This window comes from Triticum aestivum, chromosome 3B (assembly GCF_018294505.1).
Source record: "Triticum aestivum cultivar Chinese Spring chromosome 3B, IWGSC CS RefSeq v2.1, whole genome shotgun sequence".
NCBI classification, from domain to species: domain Eukaryota; kingdom Viridiplantae; phylum Streptophyta; class Magnoliopsida; order Poales; family Poaceae; genus Triticum; species Triticum aestivum.
The window spans coordinates 622,542,801-622,553,335 of record NC_057801.1 but is presented as its reverse complement, the minus strand read 5'-3'; positions in this window follow the sequence as shown (position 1 = coordinate 622,553,335).

Genomic DNA, 10,535 nt, shown 5'->3' with positions numbered 1-10,535 from the left:
TGTTGCCATCGAGGATAACAAGATGGGGTTTATATCATATTGCTTGAGTTTATCCCTCTACATCATGTCATCTTTCATAATGTGTTACTCTGTTCTTATGAACTTAATACTCTAGATGCAGGCAGGAGTCGGTCGATGTGTGGAGTAATAGTAGTAGATGCAGGCAGGAGTCGGTCTACTTGTTGCGGGCGTGATGCCTATATACATGATCATGCCTAGATAATCTCATAATTATTCGCTTTTCTATCAATTGCTCGACAGTAATTTGTTCACCCACCGTAATACTTATGCTATCTTGAGAAAAGCCACTAGTGAAACCTATGGCCCCGGGTCTATCTCTTATCATATTTGCTTCCAATCTACTTTTATTTGCATCTTTACTTTTTGCATCTATATTATAAAATACCAAAAAATATTTATCTTATCATACTATCTCTATCAGATCTCACTTTCGCAAGTGGCCGTGAAGGGATTGACAACCCCTTTATTGCGTTGGTTGCGAGTTCTTTGTTTGTTTGTGTAGGTGCGTGGGACTTTTGAGGAGCCTCCTACTGGATTGATACCTTGGTTCTCAAAAACTGAGGGAAATACTTACGCTACTATTGTTGCATCACCCTTTCCTCTTCAAGGAAAACCAACGCAAGCTCAAGACATAGCACCCTCGTGCATATCAATCAAAGTATCCCAAATTTCCTTTGCATTCTCAAGGCGTCTGATTTTGTTGAATTCTTTGGGGCACAATCAGTTGAAGAGGATATCACAAGCTTGAGCGTTGTATTGCAGCATATTCAACTCTTCCGTGGTAGCCTCAAGTTCGGTTCTCTCCCATCGAAGAATTCACCTTGCAAGCCAATACACACAATAGCCCAAACGGCGGGGTTATGTCCAAGATTATGCATTTTCATCTTATGCTTCCAACTAGCAAAATTAGTATCATCAAAGTAAGGACCTCTATGGTGGTAATTTCCCTCGCTAGACGCCATACTCTCCTAGGTTGTGAAATCAAGGCTATGATCACCAAAAGCTATGGAAATCAAGGCAGATGGAGACCAAAGCTCTGATGCCAATTGTGGGATCGAAAGTATGTCTAGAGGGGGTGATTAGACTACTTGACCAAATAAAACTTAACCTTTTCCCAATTTTAGTTCTTGGCGGATTTTAACAACTTAGCACAAGTCAAGCAATCTTAACACAATTCAAGAAAGAATGCAAAGAGTATATGAGCAGCGAAAAGTAAAGCATGCAACTTGCAAGAATGTTAAGGGATGGGTTTGGAGAGTGCAAACGCAATAGGAGACACAGATGTTTTTGGCATGGTTCCGATAGGTGGTGCTATCGTACATCCACATTGATGGAGACTTCAACCCACGAAGGGTAATGGCTACGTGAGTCCACGGAGGGCTCCACCCACGAAGGGTCCACGAAGAAGCAACCTTGTCTATCCCACGATGGCCATCGCCCATGAAGGACTTGCCTCACTAGGGTAGATCTTCACGAAGTAGGCGATCTCCTTGCCCTTACAAACTCCTTGGTTCAACTCCACAATCTTGTCGAAGGCTCCCAAGTGACACCAAACCAATCTAGGAGACACCACTCTCCAAAAGGTAATAGATGGTGTGTTGATGATGAACTCCTTGCTCTTGTGCTTGAAATGATAGTCTCCCCAACACTCAACTCACTCTGATAGGATTGGATTTGGTGGAAAGCTGATTTGAGTGGAAAGCAACTTGGGGAAGGCTAGAGATCAAGATTCATATGGTTGGATTGGAATATCTTGGTCTCAACACATGAGTAGGTGGCTCTCTCTCAGAAAATGAGTAGTGGAAGTGTAGGCATGTTCTGATGGTTTCCCCTTCGAATGAGGAGAGGGTGGAGGGGTATATATAGCCTCCACACAAAATCTAACCGTTACACACAATATAGCAAAATCGGTGGGACCGAATCAGAAAACTCGGTCAGACCTATTTAGTGCATATTGTGACCGTTAGGAAATTTCGGTGGGACTGACATGTCAACTCGGTGGAACCGATATCATTAGGGTTAGGGGATAATGTAACTTGGTTGGACCGATTACACAAACTCGGTTGGACCGATTTTGGTAATGAACTAACCAGAGAGTTGGTCAGGCAAACTCAGTGGGACCGATTCGCTCGTCTCGATGGGACCGAAGAATTACGAAAAGGAAATGGAGAGTTTGCATTGCAGACTCGATGGGACCAATCGCTCATCTCGGTTAGACCGAAACTTTACGAAGGGAAACAGGGAGTTTGCAATCCCATCTCGGTGAGACCAAGATCCCTATCGGTGAGACCGAAGTGACTAGGGTTTCTGGCAGTGGCTATGTCAACTGAACTCGGTGGCACTGGATGGATCAAATCGGTGGGGCCGAGTTTGACTTTTGATTTTGGACATATGTGGATATGAGAAAGTGGTTGAGGGATTTGGATTATATCACTAAGCATTTCAAGCAAGCAAGCCATTAAGCAACACCTCATCCCCTTTTAATAGTATTGGCTTTCCTATAGACTCAATGTGATCTTGGATCACTGAAAATGGAAAATGTAGAGTCTTGGACTTTAGAGCTTGAGCCAATCTTTTCTCCTTAGCATTTTGAGGGGTCCACAATCAAAATCCATGCCATGCCAATCATTGAACTTTCCTGAAATATTTATCTTGAAATGGCATTAGTTCAATGAGCTATATGTTGTTAATCATTACCAAAACCACCCAGGGATAGGTGCACTTTCAGCCGAGGACAAGGACGAGGACGAGGACGAGGACGCGGTCGACTTCAGCAGGGGGACGCGGAGTCCACCAACGGCGGCATGTCTCCAGGACAAGTCATCGACATCTCATCTCACACCGGCGATGCATAGGCCAGCACGGCGGTGGATTTTTAATTATGCATACTTAGGCTTTGTATTTAATGCTGGTCTTTTGTTAGAGAAATGTTTAGGTCAACTTGCTCTGTGTAATTACTAAAATTGCTCGGTTCAGTAAGTGTGGTCTGTCTGCTGTATGCTCTTTTGTGTGCCCAAATTAGCAAGCGATGTTAAATTATGCAATGATGTACCCGGGAAATTTCCACCAAAATTTGAATTATCAAACTCATCTCATGCGCATAAAGCAGAAGAAACATTTGCGATGCAGACAATCGTTCAAAGTGAATGGTCCGACGGCACCGCATGTGTTCAAAGTGAATGTGCCCATGCCTTGAGACCAAAATTTGAATTATAGAACTCATCCCATGCGCATAAAGCAGAAGAATCGTTTGCGATGCACACAATCGTTCAAAGTGAATGGTCCGGCGGCACCGCACGCATTCCCTCCACATTTCCAAAATTTTGGCCTACCACCAAAATATCTACCCCCGCCCCCCTTCCCCCCTCCCCATCCCCTTTTATCCCCGATCACAAGTCACATTTCCCATCTTTCCTCCTTCCTTCCTTCCTTGCTAAGATATAGCCGCTTCCTCGCTCTCGCCGTCTCGCATCCTACCGCTGGGGTCGCCATGGTCTTCTTCAAAGACATCTCCAGCGGTTCCTCCTCCGGCGACTACTCCTTCACCACCCGGGTATGCCTCTCTTCTCTCTCGGGCTATGACTTGGAATGAAGAATTTTTACCCGGAGGTCAATTTGAGTCGTTTCTTCCTCTTCTAGATCCCTAAGACCATCAGCGGCAACGAATGGAGCGGGGTGGCTGAAGATCTATCTGCTCGTTGTCACCATCAATCTCCATGCGTGAAGCTACTTGCGTTTGATTCTGTGGACACTAGGAGGAAGTTTCTGGCATGTGCACTGAAGGTTAAACCCTCTTCCCTTGTTACAAATCATTTGTTAGATGTGATTCAGACACTGTCATGGTCCCAACCCATTCATATCGCACCTTCAACCAAACGCATCCTAAGACAGTGTCAGAGTTTGTGCCTACTATCTTAAATTGTTGCCATCTCATCAACGGTGCCATTAGAAAAATATTTGGCACCACTTCAGCAGTTTGTGCAGCCAACTTTGGTCCACACATCCGAGCAGCCAAGAAGTAAAATACTAATTCTTTATGGAACGAAGGAACTGGGCATCGGAGCAACTACGTGGTCCGGAGTCCGGGTCCCTGATTTTTTTCCCGCCGCATCGGCTCGCCAGTTCAGGGCACCGGTGCGAGATGTAGCAACAGTTGTCTTTACACCAGTTTTGGCATACATAATGGACGGCCTTAGTGATATTAGTTCTATGTTACTAAATTTGTGCATGTACACACCTGTTAGTATCAATTTGCTGTCATCAAAACATTGTCGCTATGCTGTTGCAGTTATATTTACCTTCGTCATAAAATGTTTAATTTGTTATTTATTGTACATGAGTAAGAACTTGTAGCATCATTGTAGTTAATTATAGCTTCTGATGTTCCAAAATTTGGTTGTTGTCTCAGTACCAATTATTTCATTTGCACATTGATCTTTTTGAGAAGATATGTCATAATTAACATGTTTCTTCAGTTTTTCAAAATAAGCATTGGTGATTTTCTATGTTGCTATAAACCCATTTCCCCTACAATTGTTACTGATCTAGTTTTAAATATTATAGGATGAAAGGAAGTGTTCTTACTTGGAGTGGGTTGACCAAGGGTGGCCACAGTCTTTGAAGATGTGCCTAACGAAGCTCTGGAGCATGTATGAGGAAGTGAACACACGTAGGCCTAGAGAAAGTCTTGTCAACGCTGAAGCATATTTCAAGATGCGGGATAAAAAGTTGAAGGTGGAGAATGAGCTCAAATTTTTTAAATCAGACTTTGTTAAGATGGTGTTGGCGAAGGAGGAGGCACTTTCCCAGTTGGCCCTTGCAAAACGGGTTCTTACTGAACTGAAAGCAGAGGTGGATAAGACGAGCCTAGATGATCTCGATTAGGGAAATGAATATATTGTTCTTATGAAGTTGAACTAGCTATATGTTGTACTGTGTTGTTTTCATGTAGCTACCGTACTATGATGTTATAATATATTTGTGTGACTGGTATGAAATTGGCAAACAACTGTTCGATATGAAATGTGAATTTGTGTAATACTGGAATTATTAATTGTAAACTAATAAACCTGCTAAATGTGTCATGGACCTTTGCAAACGGTTCTAGCAGTAAAAGCGCTTGCGATGGATAGCCTAATGCCACACAGTTTTCTTCATCAAATCGTGTGTGATATAGTTGATAAAAGCAAACAGTTAACCAAGGAAGACCATGTGTGATAGTTACACCTTTCACACACGAGCCTACACATAAAACTGTGTGGGATTTACGTCCGAACGGAAACGTTTTCCCTGGATTGACTGTGTCAGATGTACATAAGAATGGAAACGTATTCCTTGGATTGACTGTGTGTGATATACATACGAACGGAAATGTTTTTCTGGGATTCACCGTGTGGGATGTACATACCTATGGAATTGATTTCCTCAGATTACCGTGTGGGATGTACATACCTACGGAAATGATTTTCTCGGATTACCGTGTGGGATGTACATACCTACGGAAATGATTGGGTTTCGATGCCTCGCCCGATCGCACACGGCCCCAGCATGGGTCCCAGGAGGGCCTATCCCTGACGATTTTCGGGTCGTGTGGGAAGGACACCCTATCGCACACACTCACTTGGCGACGGTTCCAAATGCCATCGCGGAAAGGGGTAAAAAACCGTTTGTTTAGGGCCGACGCGCACCAGTGATGGCCCAAAGAATGTCATGCAGGTGCGTCTCCGGCCCGCCCAGGATGAAAAGCCCATTTTCTGTCATGATTTTTTGTCATAGAAGTAGGAGCCCACCACATCTATGATGATACCAGGTTTTGTCACAATTATCATCATAGCAGTGTCATAATCATGACAAAAAAAATTCGTTTGGCCCAAAATGTCATGGATGTGTCTTTTTTTGTAGTGACATGACATTCCTCGGTATCTTATCATACGCCTTCTCCAAGTCAATGAACACCATATGCAAGTCCTTCTTTTGCTCCATGTATCTCTACAAAAGTTGTCGTACCAAGAAAATGGCTTCCATGGTCGACCTCCCAGGCATGAAACCAAACTGATTTTTGGTCATGCTTGTCATTCTTCTTAAGCGATGATCAATCAATCTCTCCCATAGCTTCATTATATGGCTCATCAGCTTAATTATACGGTAATTAGTACAACTCTGGACATCCCCTTGTTCTCGAAGATTGGTACTAATATACTCCATCTCCATTCTTCTGGCATCTTGTTTCCCCGAAAAATGAGGTTGAAAAGCTTGGTTAGCCATACTATCAATGTGTCCCCAAGGCCTTTCCATACCTCAACGGGGATACAATCAGGGCCCGTCGCTTGCCTCCTTTCATCCTTTTTAAAGACTCCTTGACCTCAGACTCCTGGATTCTCTGCACAAAACGCATGTTGGTCTCATCAAAGGAGTCGTCCAGTTCAATGGTAGAACTCTCATTCTCCCCATTGAACAGCTTGTCAAAGTACTCCCGCCATCTATGCTTAATCTCATCATCCTTCACCAAGAGTTGGTCTGCTCTGTCCTTGATGCATTCGACTTGACCAATATCCCTCGTCTTCCTCTCTCGGATCTTGGCCATCTTATAGATGTCCCTTTCGCCTTCCTTCGTGCCTAACCGTTGGTATAGGTCCTCATATGCCCGACCCCTGGCTTCATTGACACCTCGCTTTGTGGCCTTCTTCACCATCTTGTACTTCTCTATGTTGTCTGCACTCCTAACCAGGTATAGGCATCTGAAGCAATATTTCTTCTCTTTAATCGCCTTCTGGGCATCATCATTCCACCATCAGGTATCCTTATCTTCGCTTCTCCTTCCCTTGGACACTCCAAACTCCTCCGAGGCCACCTTACGAATGCAAGTCGCCATCTTCATCCACACATTGTATGCATCCCCTCCTTCCTACCAAGGGCCCTCCTTAATGACCCTCTCCTTGAACGCTTGAGCTACCTCCTCCTTGAGCTTCCACCACTTCGTTCTAGCAACTTTGGCACGCTTATCCTGCTGGACACGAATACGAAAGCGGAAGTCAGCAACCACCAGCTTATGCTGACGTACAACACTCTCTCCAGGTATCACCTTACAGTCTAGGCACGTGCGCCTATTTTCTCTTCTCGAGAGGATGAAATCAATCTAGCTAGAGTGTTTGCCACTACTAAAAGTCACCAGATGTGATTCTCTCTTTCTAAAGAGGGTGTTAGCTACAATCATGTTGTAGGATAGAGCAAAGCTTAAGACATCTTCTCCTTCTTGATTCCTGATGCCATAGCCAAAGCCCCCGTGCGCCCCTTCAAAACCTGTGTTAGATGTACCTACGTGGCCATTGAGGTCTCCTCCTATGAAGAGCTTCTTGCCAATCGGTACACTCCTAACCATGTCTTACATGCCTTCCCAGAACTCCCCCTTGGTGTTCTCATTGTGGCCTACTTGCGGGGCATACGCGCTGATAACATTGAGAACTAAGTCCCCAACTACCAGCTTGACCAGGATAATCCGGTCTCCATGTATCTTGACGTCTACCACTCCATACTTGAGGCTCTTATTGATCAATATTCCTACGCCATTTTTGTTTGCATTCGTCCCCATGTACCATAGTTTGAAGCTCGTATCCCCCACCTCCTTCGCCTTTTGTCCCCTCCATTTGGTTTCTTGGACGTAGAGGATATCAACACATCTCCTCTCCACTGCATTAACTAGCTCCTGAAGCTTCCCTGTCAGACACCCTACGTTCCAGCTACCTAAGCGAATCCTCCAAGGCTCGGCTAGCTTCCTTACCTTCACACTCATTGAGTCAAATGCAAAGTCCCTTGCTCATTTTCCACTACATCCGGGCACCGATGTAGCGCGCCACTAAGATGCGATGACCCGATCCTCGCTCACTTTCCATCGTATCCGGATCAAGATACGACGCGCCACCGGGGGGTGACGGCCTGACCCTTGACAATTTTTCACCACACCTGGGTTCCGATGTGGTGCGTCGCTGAGAGGGTTACGCCCCAAAGAAAAAAAATTGGGTTTCATCTCCATAAGAATGGCTGAGTTTTTACGTTGGCTCGCCAAGCCTAACATAACCCTCCTCCTTTACCCGGGCTTGGGACCGGCTATGTTGAGACAACATAAGCGGAGTTCAAGTAGCTATTGTATTGTGATGTTAAAATATATTTATGTGCCTGATATGAAATTGGCAAACAGTTGTTCGATATGAAATGTGAATTTGCGTAATACTAGAATTATTAATTGTAAACTAATGAACCTGTTAAATGGGTCATGGAACTTTGCAAACGGTTCTAGCAGTAAAAGCGCTTGTGATGGATAGCCCAATGCCATACAGTTTTCTTCATCAAATTGTGTGTGATGTAGTTGAAAGAAAACAAACGGTTAACCGAGGCAGATCATGTGTGATAGTTACACCTATCACACACGGGGCTATACATAAAACAGTGTGGGATGTATATACGAACAGAAATGTTTTCCCTGAATTGACTGTGTGGGATGTACATATGAACGGAAACATTTTCCCTAGATTGACTGTATGGGATGTACGTAAGAACGGAAACATATTCCTTGGATTGACTGTGTGGAATGTACATAACAAACGGAAACGTTTCTTTGGATATGACTTTGTGGGGTGTACTTACGACCGGAACCGATTGGGTGTGTATAACCGTATTTGATCGCTCGCTCGTCGCACACGACCTCATTTTGCCGAGCGTGTGTGATCGGAGGGCCTATCCCTGACGGTTTCTAGGTCGTGTGGGAAGGACCCCCCCCCTATCGCACACACTAACATGGTGGCGGTTCAAAACATCGTCGCGGAAAGGGGTTAAAACTTGTTTGTATAGCACCTCGTTGTACCAGTAGCTCTTCCAAATATTCCCCCGGGATGGATATAGTAGTGGCGGGCATAAGGTGAAGCCTGCCACTGCTTATTAGGTAAACAGTGGCGGGCCAGTCCCGTCGCTCGCCACAAGTACATTTAGGCAATCCATGCCAAAAAATTAAAATTTTGAATAAGAGTTTGGTGGCGGGCGAAAGATAAAGCCCGCCACTGCTTATTAAGTATACAGTGGAGGCCTAGTACCGCCGCTCGCCACAACTAAATTTAGGCAAGCCGCGCCAAAAAATGAAATTTCAACAAGAATACGGTGACGGGCGCTTGTCCTCCCCCGCCACTGTTGTACCTGGTGGGCGCTTGTCCCCGACTCGACCCAACCGTCGATGCACCCTTTTGTTTTCCACTGTCTCCTTTTCAGTCAATTCCGCGACTCCTCCCTCCCCGTCCTGCGCCTCGACAGCCGCCGCCATCCCTTCGATGAGCCACTGACTCGTTCTACGCGACCCCTGCCGGATCTGCTCGCCATCGTGTCATCTGCCTCCACCGCGTGCAGCCCCGTCTCCATCCTCCGCCTCGACCGTTGCCGACACATCCCACACCTCGACCGCTGCCGCCGTCCTCTACCTCGACTGCCGCCATCTTCCCACCGTACTTTCCTCCACCATCACGTCTGCGGCCGGAAATCCGCCAACAGTATACTCTCCGTGACTAAATTACACTCTAGGGTTTAGAATTTGTATCTTATTAATATGTAGGTTAAATTACATTTTAGGGTTTCAACTTCACCTATAGTAGTAGTTGTACATGATATTCACTAGGTTTAGCATGAACGTTGGAAATATGACAAGTGGCAATGATGTTTGAATTTTCGTACATATGACAAGTGCATGGGCTTTTCGTTATTCACAGGGATCTCAAAAAAAGTGACAAAAATTTTGCGAAACATTGTTTCATTTCCATTTTGCAAAATTTATGTCACTCCATATGTCAACTTTTAAGAAAAAATCATGTCGAATTTCATCTCCTATAACAATATTGTTTAATTTGCTTACATATGACAAGAGCACGGGTTTAGCATGAACATTGCAAAATATGACAAGTGGCAATGGCGTTCGAATTTTCATACATATGACAAGTGCATAGGCTTCATGTTATTCATAGGGATTTGAAATAGAGTGACAAAGTTTTTGCGAAATGTTGATTCATTTTCGTTTTTCAAAATTTATGTCACTCCATATGTCAACTTTTTAAGCAAAGTTCATGCCCAAATTCATTTCCCACAACAATATTATTTAATTTCTCAACCAGCTCCTCTTCTCAAACTTACTTTCATAAGCTAGTACTCATGTTAACCATTTATATTTGATAAGTGCTTCACAATGATTATTAGGGATCATGAGTAGTAAGATCTATCATATCTGCAAATGTCCATGTATGGACAGTGTGGATACTGCAGTAGATTTCAGGCTCTTCTTGAGAAAAGGATTTTAAAAATTAGTGGTAACAGTCTTATACTTCAATTAATATTCTTTTCTAACCATTCATACAATTATTGTACTGACTCTGTTGTTAATGATTAACTGCTACATATATAGTGTATCCCATGCAACATAAGGGTTGACTTCAACAAGTTATGCCCTAATGCTATGTACTTCGAGGATGATATGGGCCGCAAAT